The sequence below is a fragment of the Hyperoodon ampullatus genome (genome assembly GCF_949752795.1).
Source record: "Hyperoodon ampullatus genome assembly, chromosome: 1".
Classification (NCBI taxonomy): domain Eukaryota; kingdom Metazoa; phylum Chordata; class Mammalia; order Artiodactyla; family Ziphiidae; genus Hyperoodon; species Hyperoodon ampullatus.
Window position 1 is genome coordinate 197,891,661 of NC_136914.1, and position 13,944 is coordinate 197,905,604.

A 13,944-nucleotide genomic window follows, 5' to 3' on the forward strand; every position below is an offset into this window, starting at 1 on the left:
TAAGCCCGTGCGCCACAACTACTGAGCCTGCGCTCTAGAGCCCACAAGCCACAACTACTGAGCCCGCGTGCCACAACTACTGAAGCCTGTGCACATAGAGCCCATGCTTCGCAACAAGAGAAGCCACCACAATGAGAAGCCCACGCACCGCAACGAAGAGTAGCCCCCACTCGCCGCAACTAGAGAAAGCCCATGTGCAGCAACGCAATGCAGTCATAAATAAATTAATTAATTAATTTAAAAAAAGAAAATCTCTTCATTTCTCCCAAATTACTGACCCAATTAGTTGGCTGGCCAAAGAGTCAAAGCTATAGTAAATATAATCAAGAAAAGAACAGAGAAATAGAAATAAGCCAAATAAGAAAGAGATGATAAGGTATGGAGATGAAAGGTATGGAGAAGAATTTTAGAAACATACTGATGTGAAAACTCATTGCTAAGAGTTTTTTTTTTATTTCAATACAACTTTTATAGAAAAATATAAATTACCAAAATTGTCTCAAAATAAGTAGAAAATCTGACTAAAACAATAATCACACAGAAAATTTTTCTCACTTTTCAAATAAAATGTAAAGTACAGGTCACACACCCATTGCTGCATTGAATTTTAAATTGTAGTTGCCATGATGTTTTTCTTTACAACATTTAATTTTCCTATCTAGGAAAATTCCATTTATATAGGTTTTGTGTCTCCTACTAAAGTTTAAAAAACAATAAAGGATAGTCTTATTTTATATTAAATGTATCAAAAAATTAAACCAAGCAATTAAATACAACAGACAACTGCAAAATCAAGTTTCATTCTCATAAAAACTTAATATGTGGTAAAGAAAGCACTAAAAATCAGTACAGAATAAAGAAAATGGTTGGTGAGGATGACAGCAGATGGTACTGAAAAAATTTAGCTATTTGGGGTGGGCATGGAGGGACAGAGAGACTGTTTAGAATCTTCCTAATTCTTATACACTCCAAAATAAAATTTAGATGGATTACAGATTGAAATGAACAATGAAAACAAATTTTTAAAAATTAAAAAGATAAAAATATGGTTGAAAATTTTATCATTGTTTTGGGAAAAGATTTGTTTACCTTAAAAACAACTGAAGAAATACAATCCAAAAAGCAATAGAGTTGATGGCATGAATTTAAAATTTTAGTAAACAAATTTATAAAAACCTAAAAACTAAATTGTAATGCTTTGGCAGCATTAGTCATAATAGACACAGGTGGAAACAACCCAATAGTCCATTCTTTGATGAATGGATTGACAAATTATTCAGCCATAAAAGGAATAAAATACCAATATATGCTACAACATAGATGAACGTTGAAAACATTATGCTGAGTGAAAGAAACCAGCCACAAAAGACCACATATTATATGATTCCAAATATGCGATATGTCTGGAATAGGCACATCTATAGAAACAGAAAGTAGATTAGTTATTGCCTAGGGCTGGGGTTCTTGGGAAGCTGGGGGAGGTTGGGAGATTATAGCTAAAGGGTGTGAGGTTTCTTTCTGAGGTGATGAAAATATTCTAGAACTGATTGTAGTGATAGTTGCACAAGTCTGTGAATATACAAAAACATCATTGAATTGTATACTTTAAATGGGTAAATTGTTTGTTATGTGAACTATATCTCAATAAAACTGTTACCAAAAAATTCAATGGCAAACCACAAATTGGTTAAAAAATTTGACATAAATATGCCAAGGGGCTGATCTCCTTAATATATGAAGAGGTCATAGAAATCTCTTTAAAAATACCCAAAGCCCAATAAGTAGATAATTCACAAAGGAAGAAATAAAACTTACCTCCCCATTCAAAAAAATTAAAAATCATTCATTATCTCTAATCATCATGGAAATGCAAATAAAAATAATATATTACTATTTCACCTTTTCTAATTAGTAAATATTTGAAGGTGAGGTAGGACAGATACTCTCATTTGTTGCTGAAGAAAGTATAAACTGGTACACCCTTTCTGGAAAGCCATGTGACCATATACAGAGAAAGAGCAAGTCTTTAAAATGTTCACATCTGGCCACATAATTCTACTTCTAGAAATCTCTCTTAAGGAGGAAAATAACTGTTGAAAATGTAGACAAAGATAGTGAACCAAGATGTCTGCTAAATCATTCTTTGCATTGCTGAGAAACTAAAAACAACCTGTCTGATAAAAGAATGTTAAAAATATTATTTTCAAAGAGTTTTAAGTAAAAGCTTATGATATGTTAAGCAAAAAAGCAGAATATAAAATCATATATCTTATAATGTAGTATATCAATTATATGAAGGAAAATGCATTTTAAAAGGTCAGAAGAAAATGTATGGATAAACTGCATGATCCTTCCCTCCCTCCTTTTCTTCCTTCTTTCCTACCTTCCAACTGTTCATGTATTTTCATATTCTCCACAATGAGAAAGCACTTTGATGGTGGGGATGGGTGAAGAGAGAAGTTAACACCTGAATCTTTTGGCTAATCACTTCATCAGCTTGGTATCATTTATGATGAGATTGGTCCTCATAGTACAGCACTTAGCAGGTTTCCCCAGCGTTCAGATGGGTCCCATAAACAATCCCTTCCAGTAGGTCTATTCATTTCGTTACCTGAAATGAATTAGCTACTGGCAGCTAATTCATTTCAAGAAGTCAGGCAGGATGCCATTCACTCTGTAGGGAGATTCTGGTGGCGCTGATTGACAGCACCATCACTTAAGTTTCTTCAGCCACATTGGCCTCTTCCACAGCACACTACAGACCAAGCCAGAGTCCAACCACTTGAGCAGATGCAGAGTTTCCTTTGAAGGATATACCAACCCAGACAAAAGTACCACTGAAACCCACCTGAAAGAGTGAGATGACCCCAAAGTTTCCCACTTAAACGTGTAGATTCCTTTCGCCCCCTCCCCACCTTGAAGATAAACACCAGCTTTACTGTCCTGCGACTCAAATAAAAGTTTGAGTGAAGGCACACTGAAAACCCCACGGATCCTCACCAGTTAAAGTCTTATTAAGACACCAATAGTATCCTTACTGCTTTAAAATTTAACAATATCCTCTCAGCTTTTATAAGGCCTGGAGAAACTCTGGAGAAATTATAGAAGACTTTCTTTGTGCATCCAGCTCATCTATAAAGAGCCCTCGTGGCAAACACTCCTTGAATTCAGTGGTAGGAAGTTTGTGTCCCCAGAGAACTTGGCTGCTTTCTCTCATTAGACAATAAGAACAAGCTAACATGGTGTGTTTCACCTTCTGCCCTTGCTGCCAGGTAGCTCAGTTTCAATTTTGGTTCTTAACCACTGTTAACACTTTCATCCAGGTCTTGGTCTTTCCTATTTCTCTTTTTTATATTGTGTTATTTTGGAGGTTGCTTCAAAACTTTGGGGATCTAGGCAGGATGTGAATCAATCTTTCTCAAAACTGGTATCTGCCAAAAGTCCACAGATGTAGTCTTATGAGAGTCAGTGCTTGGGCTTTTCATTTAGATGACAATGCCTTTAAAATGGGATGAAAAGACATTCCAGATTATCTGGATGACCACATTATAACTGGGTCCAGCCACAGGACTGTGGTGCCCGTGTGTGTGTATCATTTTGCAACTAGGTCTCGCTAAGTTGTCAGGGGCTAATGAGGAAAGAAGACAGGGGGCAGGATGACATGTAAATGAGGCATTTGTGCCAAGTGAACACAAGAAGGTTTCCCCATACACTACTTCACACAGAGAAATGCAGTGGGAGATCGAAGTCCCACAGTAACACTGGGGAGCTGTAGCAAGTGTGACAGAATCAGCGAGCACCAGAGCTTTGTGCCACATTCATGATGCTGCTTCAGTAAATGACCATTATCTATGACAAAACAAATGTAAGGCTTCCCTGGTGGTGCAGTGGTTGAGAGTCCGCCTGCCGATGCAGGGGATACGGGTTCATGCCCCGGTCCGGGAAGATCCCACATGCCGCGGAGAGGCTGGGCCCGTGAGTCATGGCTGCTGAGCCTGCGCGTCCAGAGCCTGTGCTCCGCAACGGGAGAGGCCACAACAGTGAGAGGCCCGTGTACCGCAAAAAAAAAAAAAAAAAAAAAAAAAAAAATGTAGTCAGTTTACCCTGTATTTATTTTATGCATGTATTTGTATCTGGTTCATTTGTTTTGCTTTTGGAGTTGGGAAAGAACAATAAGCATCAGGAGTTGAATATGTTTATACGTATTTCAACAACATCAAAATAATCTACCAACACTAAAGGCTCATAATTCTTTTTCCTTTACAAGGGAGTCTAAAAAGTTATTTAACACTATTTGGGTCTAAAGAAACTATGAATTTTAAATGAATTGAGCATGTGTATGCACTTGGACACACACCAAGCCACGTGGACAAGCTCATACTAGGTAAGAGGGCTGGTGACAGATTCCTGATTACTACTAATATTGACAACAATAAAAGTTACCATTTATTGAACATCGTGGTGACTGCTTTAATAGTCAATCTCATTTAGTTCTCACATCAACCCTGTGAGATAGAAATCAATATCCTATTCCTATTCGATAGATGGAAACGCAGTGCCTGAAGGATTGAAGTAACCCAGCCCAGGTCGTGCAGCAAGCAAGCAAGAGGCAAAACGGGAGTTCGCCCCCAGGGGTCTGTGCCTCCTTTGAGGATGTGGACCAGGGCAGGAAGCAGCATCACTTGCTATTCCTGGTCTGGGGTTGTAACTGTAGCTCATGAGACATGACATAAGCTTTTGCTCACCAACACCTGGTGGTCCTGCCTTGCTCTGAGCAATACTGCCTTGGTTAGGTATGCCATGACCTGCCACCATGGCCAACAGGCACATTCCAAGGATGGGGTTTAAGTCAAAAGACACTGAACTCCAACTGAACCAGCCAGGGTCCCACGTGCTCCAGGGGCCTCTGCCCCAAAGCTACAACTGTCTCACTTTCCAAATAAGTTTTCAGACCACAGTGCTTACTGCTTCTTTCCTGTACGTTAGTGTTCAGTCAGGACTGTTTCTTGGTAGTCTGAGGGAGGGGTAGGGTAAGGATGGCCAGAGAATGATGTTTTCTGATCTTGAAGCATTTTTTTGTTTGTGTGTTTTGTTTTCCAGAATATAAAAGCTAACTTCTCTTGGAAGGTAATGCTAAGCTTTGGGGAAAGTACTATAAACAGGTATCTTTATTCTTTAAAAGGACCACAACTGCCATTGTTGAGCATTTACTATAGGACAGGAGCCATGCAAAACCCTTGACATATGTGATTCTATTTTATCACAGCTAAGAGATTGGAATAATTCTGCCCATTTCACAGATGAAAAAAATAGGGCACTGAAATTTAAATAAATTGTCCAAGTCACACAGTGCACGCTGTATAGAAAGTTAACCCCCAAATCCATGCTCTCGTGCACTCTGATAGTTTCCCACACTGGGAAGCAGGTGACTGGTACACAGGAAATAATTCCAAAGTGTACAGCAAACATGCAGTGACACTGAGCCACATAGTAAGAAAGCAGTCCCCTTTCAATTCTTTCAATCCCACTCATACCAAGAAGAAAGGCTCAGTTTGGTAAGAGGATGCCTTTAACTTCTCCTTAACATGCTTACCTCTCTCTCTGAACCAGGGAAGGAACAAGGCCTTAAGTCCACAGGCTTCTGCAGGCATGAGTGTCTAGTAGAATTTAATACCACTGTTTTGTTTTTATTGTCTTTATTTTTAGAGTTACCTTGTTTCTATCAAGAGATACTGTTTTTTCACTTATAGCAGCAAAGTTTCCTTTTAAAATAAATTTATTTAAATAAAAAAAAACGGGAATTGACTTAAAGAAAATATTGTTAAGAGTATAAGGAAAAGTTTGGAAACAGATAGTGGTAATAGTTGCACAACATTGTGAATGTATTTAATGCCAAACTGTATACTTAAAATTGGTTAAAATGGCAAATATTATGTTACATATGTATATACATATATGTGTATATGTATATATATATTCACAATTTTTAAAAATTGATAATCTAATATACCCCCCAAAACCACTGAATTATACACCCTATATGGGTAAATTGCATGGCATATAAATTATATCTCAAAAAAGCTGTTAAAAAAGGTAAAGCAAAACCCATGTTGATGATCCTCAAGTGACTGAAGTTTGGGAAAAGCTGAATTATGCTATACTGCTTTCATTGTTGTTTTTTTTTATTCACTCATTTTATTTATTTATTTGTTTTTTAATTAATTAAAAAAAATCTTTGGCTGCATTGGGTCTTCATTGTGGTGTGTAGGCTTCTCTTGCTGCAGAGCACAGGCTCTAGGCGGGCAGGCTTCAGTAGTTGTGGCGCACGGGCTCAGTAGTTGTGGCTCGCGGGCTCTAGAGCGCAGGCTCAGTAATTGTGGCACACGGGCTTAGTTGCTCCGTGGCATGTGGGATCTTCCTGGACCAGGGATCAAACCCGTGTCCCCTGCACTGGCAGGCGGATTCTCAACCACTGCACCACCAGGGAAGTCCCTATACTGCTTTCGTTTTGTCAAGCTAAATTTATTAGTGATTTTTTAAAAATAAGGTAAAGCAAAGGTGGGAAGGCAGGAAGAAGGCCTGTAGCATAAACATGTCGAATTATTTTATCTGACTTTTAGATAACAAGGAAAAAGAAAGTGAACAGAGAAGGAAATTAAGGAGATAAATATCGACTGAGAATTAAGAGCCTTCCACCAATCTAGCCAAAAATGGAATGAAATAGAAGTGGTCACTGGAGCCAGACAGGGGCCCACATGTGTCTCTGGGCTGATATGAAGTAGGAGGACATCATCAATTTGCATCCGGGATTTCCAGTGTGGCTGATGAAAGAAAGAGTGAAGAAGATTCAAAGGTTTCTTGGAAGAAAGCAGAAATGAATAGCGAAACAACCTAGGCAGCGTGGTCCATGAAGGAAAGGGGCCATGTTCCGTCTGCATTTGCATCCCGGATTGAGACCCAAATTTGACCACCACACACATTGGGCAGGAGTATAGAGAGTTGCCTGAGGTCTGGAGAAACTTCCGGAGGCTTTTCCACTCAGGATGAAATTTCTCAGCTATTATGAAGCTCATCCAGCCTATCTAAGCCATGATGATGAAATCATAAAACTATTTCTCAAAACCCGACATAAAATGTTCTGAAGCCTGAGCTTCCTAATCACTGAGCAAGTATCTACTGAATATGCATGACAAGGATCCCACGGGGGTTCCCAAGAGTGTGCCTCGAGAGTGTCGGCCTTAAGGAGCTTACAACTGAACTGGGAAGGTGAGGTTCCACGTGAAACAACTGAGAGAACTATGTGATACCAGCAAGCATTTTGAGACCATAAATATAGCTAAATAAAGTGAGTTATGTTTCTAAGTGTTTATAAAAGTGCCGGCACATGAAAAATGTAACAGAAGTTTAGAAAGTTGAGAAAAACTTCCTGAAGGATGAAGAAGACAGGTTAATTTACTTTAACTAAGGCAAATAGCATTTAGGTGCTGAGATTACCATTCTTGTGAAAAAAGCATATTTTCCATTTAAATTAATAAAATAATTAGTAATTCATTCCTTTATTCCTTCAACAAACATCCAATGCCTATCAATGAATAACAAATATTCAAAGCCTATCCTAGGCCCCCTAAGAAATGTCAGGGTGAGAATATTTCTGTCCTCGCTGATAGTGGAGGGACCGCACAGGAGAGAAACAGCTTCTCTCCAACTTCCACAGACAAATGATAACAGGAATAACTTCAAAACAAAACATTACAATGGATAAGCAGGGATTTATAAAACACAGTTTATGGGGCTTCCCTGGTGGTGCAGTGGTTGAGAGTCCGCCTGCCAATGCAGGGGACACGGGTTCGTGCCCCAGTCCGGGAAGATCCCACATGCCACAGAGCGGCTGGGCCCGTGAGCCATGGCCGCTGAGCCTGCGCGTCCGGAGCCTGTGCTCCGCAGCGGGAGAGGCCGTAAGAGTGAGAGGCCCGCGTACCGCAAAAAAAAAAAAAACCAACAAAAAAAACACAGTTTATGGCCACTAGAGGATCAAAGAAGGAAGGACATCCCCAAAGACGTGACAAGTAGGGCCTTGAAAGGCACAGAGAATGCGGGCACAGGGTAGGAAGGAGTTTCCTGTCAGAGGTAAAGGCATGATTAAGGACACAAAGGCAAGAGAGCAAATGATGTGTGTGGGCCACAGGAAGCAAGGGAGGCACCTTCTATATGAAGCAGGGAGGGTGAGGGGAGAGGGACAGGGAGGGAACCCCAAATGCCATGCTAGGAGTTTGGTTTACACATAGAAGACCTGTCACCAAACAGTATTCATGAGAAAAGGAAATTCTGTAAAATATAGATTAAAACCCTAGTTTGTTTGTTTTGTTTGTTTGCTTTTGGCCACGCCACATGGCTTGCAGGATTTTAGTTCCCTGACCAGATCAAACTCGTGCCCTCTGCAGTGGAAGTGCAGAGTGCTAACTGGACCACTAGGGAATTCCCAAAACCGTAGTTTTATTTTTCTGAAAGTTGAAGAATTTTCTTGAATTTGCTTGTTTTTGAAATAATTCCAGACACACAAGTAGACTATGTCAGCTCTTTTCTAAATCTTGGTCAGAATCGAGAAGCAGAGGGGCTGACCACCCAGCACACCTTGAGCAAGCAGTGTCTTTAAGTCTGTAAAATAACACGAACTAGTGGCTAACAAAGTGTTACCAAGCCAACATCCTGCTCTATCTGCTTTCATGAGCAAATAAGATGCTATAATTAACCCAATGTCTGAAAGCATACCACAAGCATGGTTCACAAAATGCTTAGAAAAATGGTTCTTAAGTAGACGAAACATTTCTCCTACCGTGTATCTTGTTTACACTAGCTATAAGCTTAGAAAATCAGTGTCATAGCTATTGTTATGTCCTTAGAAAGCACAAAGGGAGACCTCAGTCCTGGCCTTGTCCCCAGATTCTAAACGTGTGGATCCCAATGAAGGAGCTTCTGCTCCACTGCAAAAGCATGTGGGTTCGCCGGGGGAGGTGAGAGGCTGGCAGTGGTGGGACTCAGATCTTGAGTTTCGACAACCCCACCTTCCTGCAGCTTCCTGGCAAACATCAAGATTGCTTTTTCATTTTAGTCATCACCCATGGGTCTTTCTTTCCCCCTTTTCACCCTCCTTGGTTAATGGGTATTGAATTTCCCGTCCACCTAACCCCCTTCACTTAAAAAACTCCCAACACAGTGACAAGTATACCCAACCCGCAAGTCACCAGCTACCACCTGAAGTCATGTACAGTCATCAATCAGAACGATGCTAAGAGGGTCAGTGGAATGCCAGACTCTTACCTACCACATGTCTTACTGGCACTAAAGTCAGGGGAGGGAGGAGGTGATGATTACTTAGTGGTGTTAGTGTGAGTTCATTAGAGTGACGTCAATCATTGTCCTTGTCACCTTCATCATCATCATCCTCATGATGCCAGAAAGGTAAGGCAGAGCCCTGTGGACACATCCCCAATTCAGACTTTAAATAAACTCATGGTGGCCACTCTGCCTCCCTGGAAATAAGGAGAAAGTAGTAGAAAGGAGAAGGAAGAATGGATCCGCTCCTCCCATAAGCCCACACTGACTTCCTGAGGCGGTCGACGTGGCTGACTTTCCCCACACAGGCTGACTTACCTGTCACATCCGACCTGCTTTGCCATCCAGATGGTCTGTGTCAGCTGCAGATTCCTGAGGCTGCCCAGTTTCACTACACATCGATGGATCTGCAGCACTTGGTAGAGGGCTCTGGATCAGGAATCTACTGTACCTCAACCCCAGTCTTTTCCAGCTCACATAGACATGGAATCCTTTTTCCTTCATTCACCAGGTAATTCCCCTGGCCCTCCTCAAGGTACTCAAAGTTCGGGATAAGGCGGTAGAACAAGAGGAGAGGAGAGCTCAGGCCCCTAAGCCCTTTATCCAGGCCCCACCTAGTTGCTCTAAATGAGCTATTCAAAGTGTCAGTTTAGTTTAGTTTTGTTTTAAAGCAAAGGATGATGGTTCTTCCCGTCCCCTCCCCAACTCACCCTACTTGCTCTTCAGCTTGAATAAAAATAGCCCCACAGCTGAGGCTGCCATGACAACCGATGAAAGTGTGGGCTCACCCTTGTCCACCAGTGATAAAATCTGCCTCCAGCTCTCCTACCCGCCCAGCTGGGGCTGGGGCCCTCCAACCCCCTCCCAAGTTCAACCTTCAGGAAACTTTCCTGAGTACCGTAGCCAAGTCACTCTATCCTCACCCGAGAAGCTGAGGGGTATTTGGAGCTCTTGCACCACCCAGTGCCTCAGAACTTTTTAATGTGTTTTCATTTGTTCTTTTCAGTGTTCCCAGGCACATGTGACAGATGTGACCACCTCCCTTTTGCAGATGGGAGAACTGGAGGCATGGGGACATGAGCTGACTGGCCCTAGGTCATTAGCTGCTGGTTTAATGGCTGAACCACACATTAAGAACTCAAGATTCCCACCTCCTATCCAGTTCCCAGACCAAAGGAGCAGCTGTTCTTGGGAAACAGGACCCCAGTGGGGAAATAATTTCCCTGTGTGAGCTGCTTCCTGGCCACAGGCTGAAGTTCCCTCAACCAGTCTCTGCGATAAATCTGGGAAGTGTTGGGGAAAAATCTGCTGCCGCATCATGGGATCCAGGTTCCACAGAAACCCATTTCTATCCTGGACCCATCATCTCTGGGGCTGCTCCAACCAAGCACAGCTTCACCACCCAAGTTTATCAAGAGCTTTAAGACACACTGCCCATACCTACATTCCAAAGGCCACCACTAGGGAGAAAGTTCTCCACCAGGGCTCTCAGGGCTGGAGGCCAGCAGGTCCCTGTTTCATTGTCCAGGAAACCCCATTGTTGCTAACAAAGCAGGGGCTACTACAGCCCCCCATGAAAGCTTCCTCTTTCTTCATCTCTTTCCGACACTTATAAATGTGCTTCCTCTCTGTATGTAAATTTCGCTCAAATGGTATGACACAGACTTGTAATGAGGCCATTAATAACTAGTCTTTAAACTGCTTCTTCTTGGTTTCCTGGTTCAGGAATCAATTCTAATCTAAGAAGACACTGATATCTGGATTTACCGGTGTGAGGACAGACAAATGGGCTTTGTTGGGAGCAGACCACGAAAATGCAGTTTATTTTCACCCAGCCAAGAACTGACAGGATGAAGGCAACTCTTGATAGAAGAACCAAGGTTAAGAAATTGTAAAGAAAACTCCTCTCCTTTTGTCTCTCTACCACTCAGTCATCACACTTCCAGGAAAGGCCAAGAGGGTGTTTACCTGCCCCCACTTTTGCTGACCTTTAGCATTCTAACCAGCTGAAACTATGAAACTGGACTGGTCAGTTTCACTTTCCATCTTTGGAATGGGTAACTTTCTCTCACTCCTCACCCTGAAATGCTGTATCTGGTTTTCATGTACGATCAAGTTGGGGTGGGAGCATGCTCTCCTCAGTGATCTGCTTTAAAAAAATACAAAACAAGATGGCATCCAAATCTGCTTAAATACTTGTGGGTCAAAATAAAAACCCCTTTATTTTTTATCCCAAAATTAAAAAAACCCAGGAGCCACTGACTGCCCCCAATAATTAAAACCTGGCTACTAAGGGCAAGGCTCTAAAGATATGGTGTAGTGTTTCCTAGCAACATAAATGCAGCTACCAAGGGGATCTGGAAGAGTACAGTCAAGGAAGCCACAGAAGGTCTGGATTTAAGTCCCATCTCCCAAGTCACAGGGTATCGTGACTTTTCAGAGCTTCAGTATCCTTTCCTTTAAAATGAGAATATTCACACCTGCCTGGCCTGCTGCACAGGCTTATTGGGATTAAGTGATAAACACTTAGAAGCCCTTTGAAAACTGAAAAGTACTAGACAAAGTTATTTGTTATTTTTGTTACTATTCATTTAACGAATGAGAGTTCCTATGAAATGATTCTCCATGTGGAAATGGGCAGGAGCATACCTCTGCATACAGTAGTCCAGGGCTAGCCAGTCAAACGTGACCCAGGAAGTGAGTGTCAGGCAACCCAGGGATGCTCTGGGTAGCCATGGAGACAGACACCAGCAGAGATCCTGCTACCTCCAGGCAGGCAGGAGCAGCAAGTCTTGATCATCCACAACAAGCAGGCATCTGCACCCACCAGACTGCCCAGCAGATCACTATGGCAGCTGACAGGGATTTTTGAAGTGGGAACTGAACTGCTCTGAGCTCAGGGTTTCCATCGCAGTGGAAGCCTGCATTCCCCAGGCATAGTCACACTCTTAGAAGAGGTGGCATGGCAAGGGGCAGTGTAGCACAGCAGTGAGTGAGAGGGCTCTGCATGTGTTCAAATCACAACTCTGCGACTTACCTCTCTGTGCCTCAGTTTCCCCATGTGCAAATGGAGATGATAATACCACCTACCTCATTCAATAGTTGTAAGTATAGAATGAGCTGATTCATATAAAACACTTAAAAGAGTACCTGACAAAGAGTAAGCACAGAAGAGTCATTAGCAATTAGAGTCATTTATCTGTCGACCAAATTGTTCTTCCACTAGTCTGTGATTTCTTTGAGGGCAGATTCCCTGACATTCATCTTTGGATCCCCGGGGTCTAGAAATCACCGTGAGAAATCAATAAATGCTTCTTGCATGAATGGATGAATCGATGAATAAGACCAACCACCTAAGTTGCCAGCTGGGGGGAAAAATACAACACAGGGAGGATCACTGAAAGGCCTTGGGCCTTGAGCCTCTTGGTGTGGAATCTGAAGAGAAGCAGGAAACTGACTAATCCCCAATTTATGTTGGCAGGCTGAACCAAGCTGTCCTGAAATGTGGTGTGGTACACTGTGTTAGTCCAGCTCTTCTGAGAAGCAAACACTAAAATGGGATAAAACATGCAAGGATTTTATTAGGGAAAGTGCCTCCAGCAGAAAATGGGGAGGGAAGCTGGGAAAACCATCAGATGGACTGAGCCTGAATGAAGAACAGCAGGAAGGAAGGATGGGTGGAAGCAACCTAGACCACTGAGTAGTCTAAAGAAAGCTCTGCAAGATGAAGTTGGCTGTTGGAGGAGTCCTGTGTCTTCTGGGAGCTGACCTGCTATAGCATCCCTGCTATGCTGTCACTGGCTGGGCACAGCCCATGGGAAAATGCCATGATGGATTCAGAGCACAGGCCTGCGGCCCTTAGTCAGTTGCACTCCTGGCAGCTGGAGGTCTGCAAGATGCATTCTCATGGCTGCCACGTATATGGTGGTCCTTAAGAGCATGGGATTTGGTGCTCTTACCAATCTAAGGTGAATCCCAGCTCTTATAGCTGGTTACCTTAGGCAACCCCTCCATGCCTCATTTTCCTTATTTGTTAAATGAAAATTATAATTTCAACCTCTTAGGATTGTTATTGTTGAGCACTGTGCCTGACACATATTAAGTGCTCATTAAAAAGGCAGCTGCCATTCCCCTGGCCATTATTATTATTAATAATGAAGTACTTCTATTAACAATTAGGACATGAGAACAGCCCCCATTGTTACATACTTGGATTTGAGTTTTATGAGTCTAAAACCATGGCTTGGCAGTATCACAATTCAAACAACCAAACCAGTTTGTCTACAAATGAAAGGTCTTAGGGACTTTCCTAGTTCGGCTATTTCCTGAAAGGGAAAGGTGTGTTGTATTGTGCCAGAATCCATCTACAGCTACAACTCCCTCTGTTCTCTTCCACTTGCTGCACTTCGTCTGCAATGTCCTTGGCCTGTCCCCTGCCAGCTGTCCACCTTTGAATGAAAGCGTAGTCAGCACACATTCCCCCCAAGAACAGGCTCAGAGAGGCACGACCCTGCTATGCTGTATGTGTTCTGAGCACCCGTTTGGGACTCCTTGCTTGCCTTAGTCTCTGTGACCTTAATTCTTTCCTTAAAACCTTGGCCAACTTTCTGG

The 13,944-nt window shown here is 42.3% G+C and overlaps 1 protein-coding gene across 1 annotated transcript in view; it reads right to left on the reverse strand.

Annotated features, from left to right (window-relative positions):
* Positions 1–13,944, reverse strand: part of PIK3AP1 (phosphoinositide-3-kinase adaptor protein 1) — a gene marked incomplete at both ends in the record, with an annotated part of 109,989 nt that overhangs the window by 63,134 nt on the left and 32,911 nt on the right. The gene's annotated exons all lie outside the window — the stretch shown is intronic.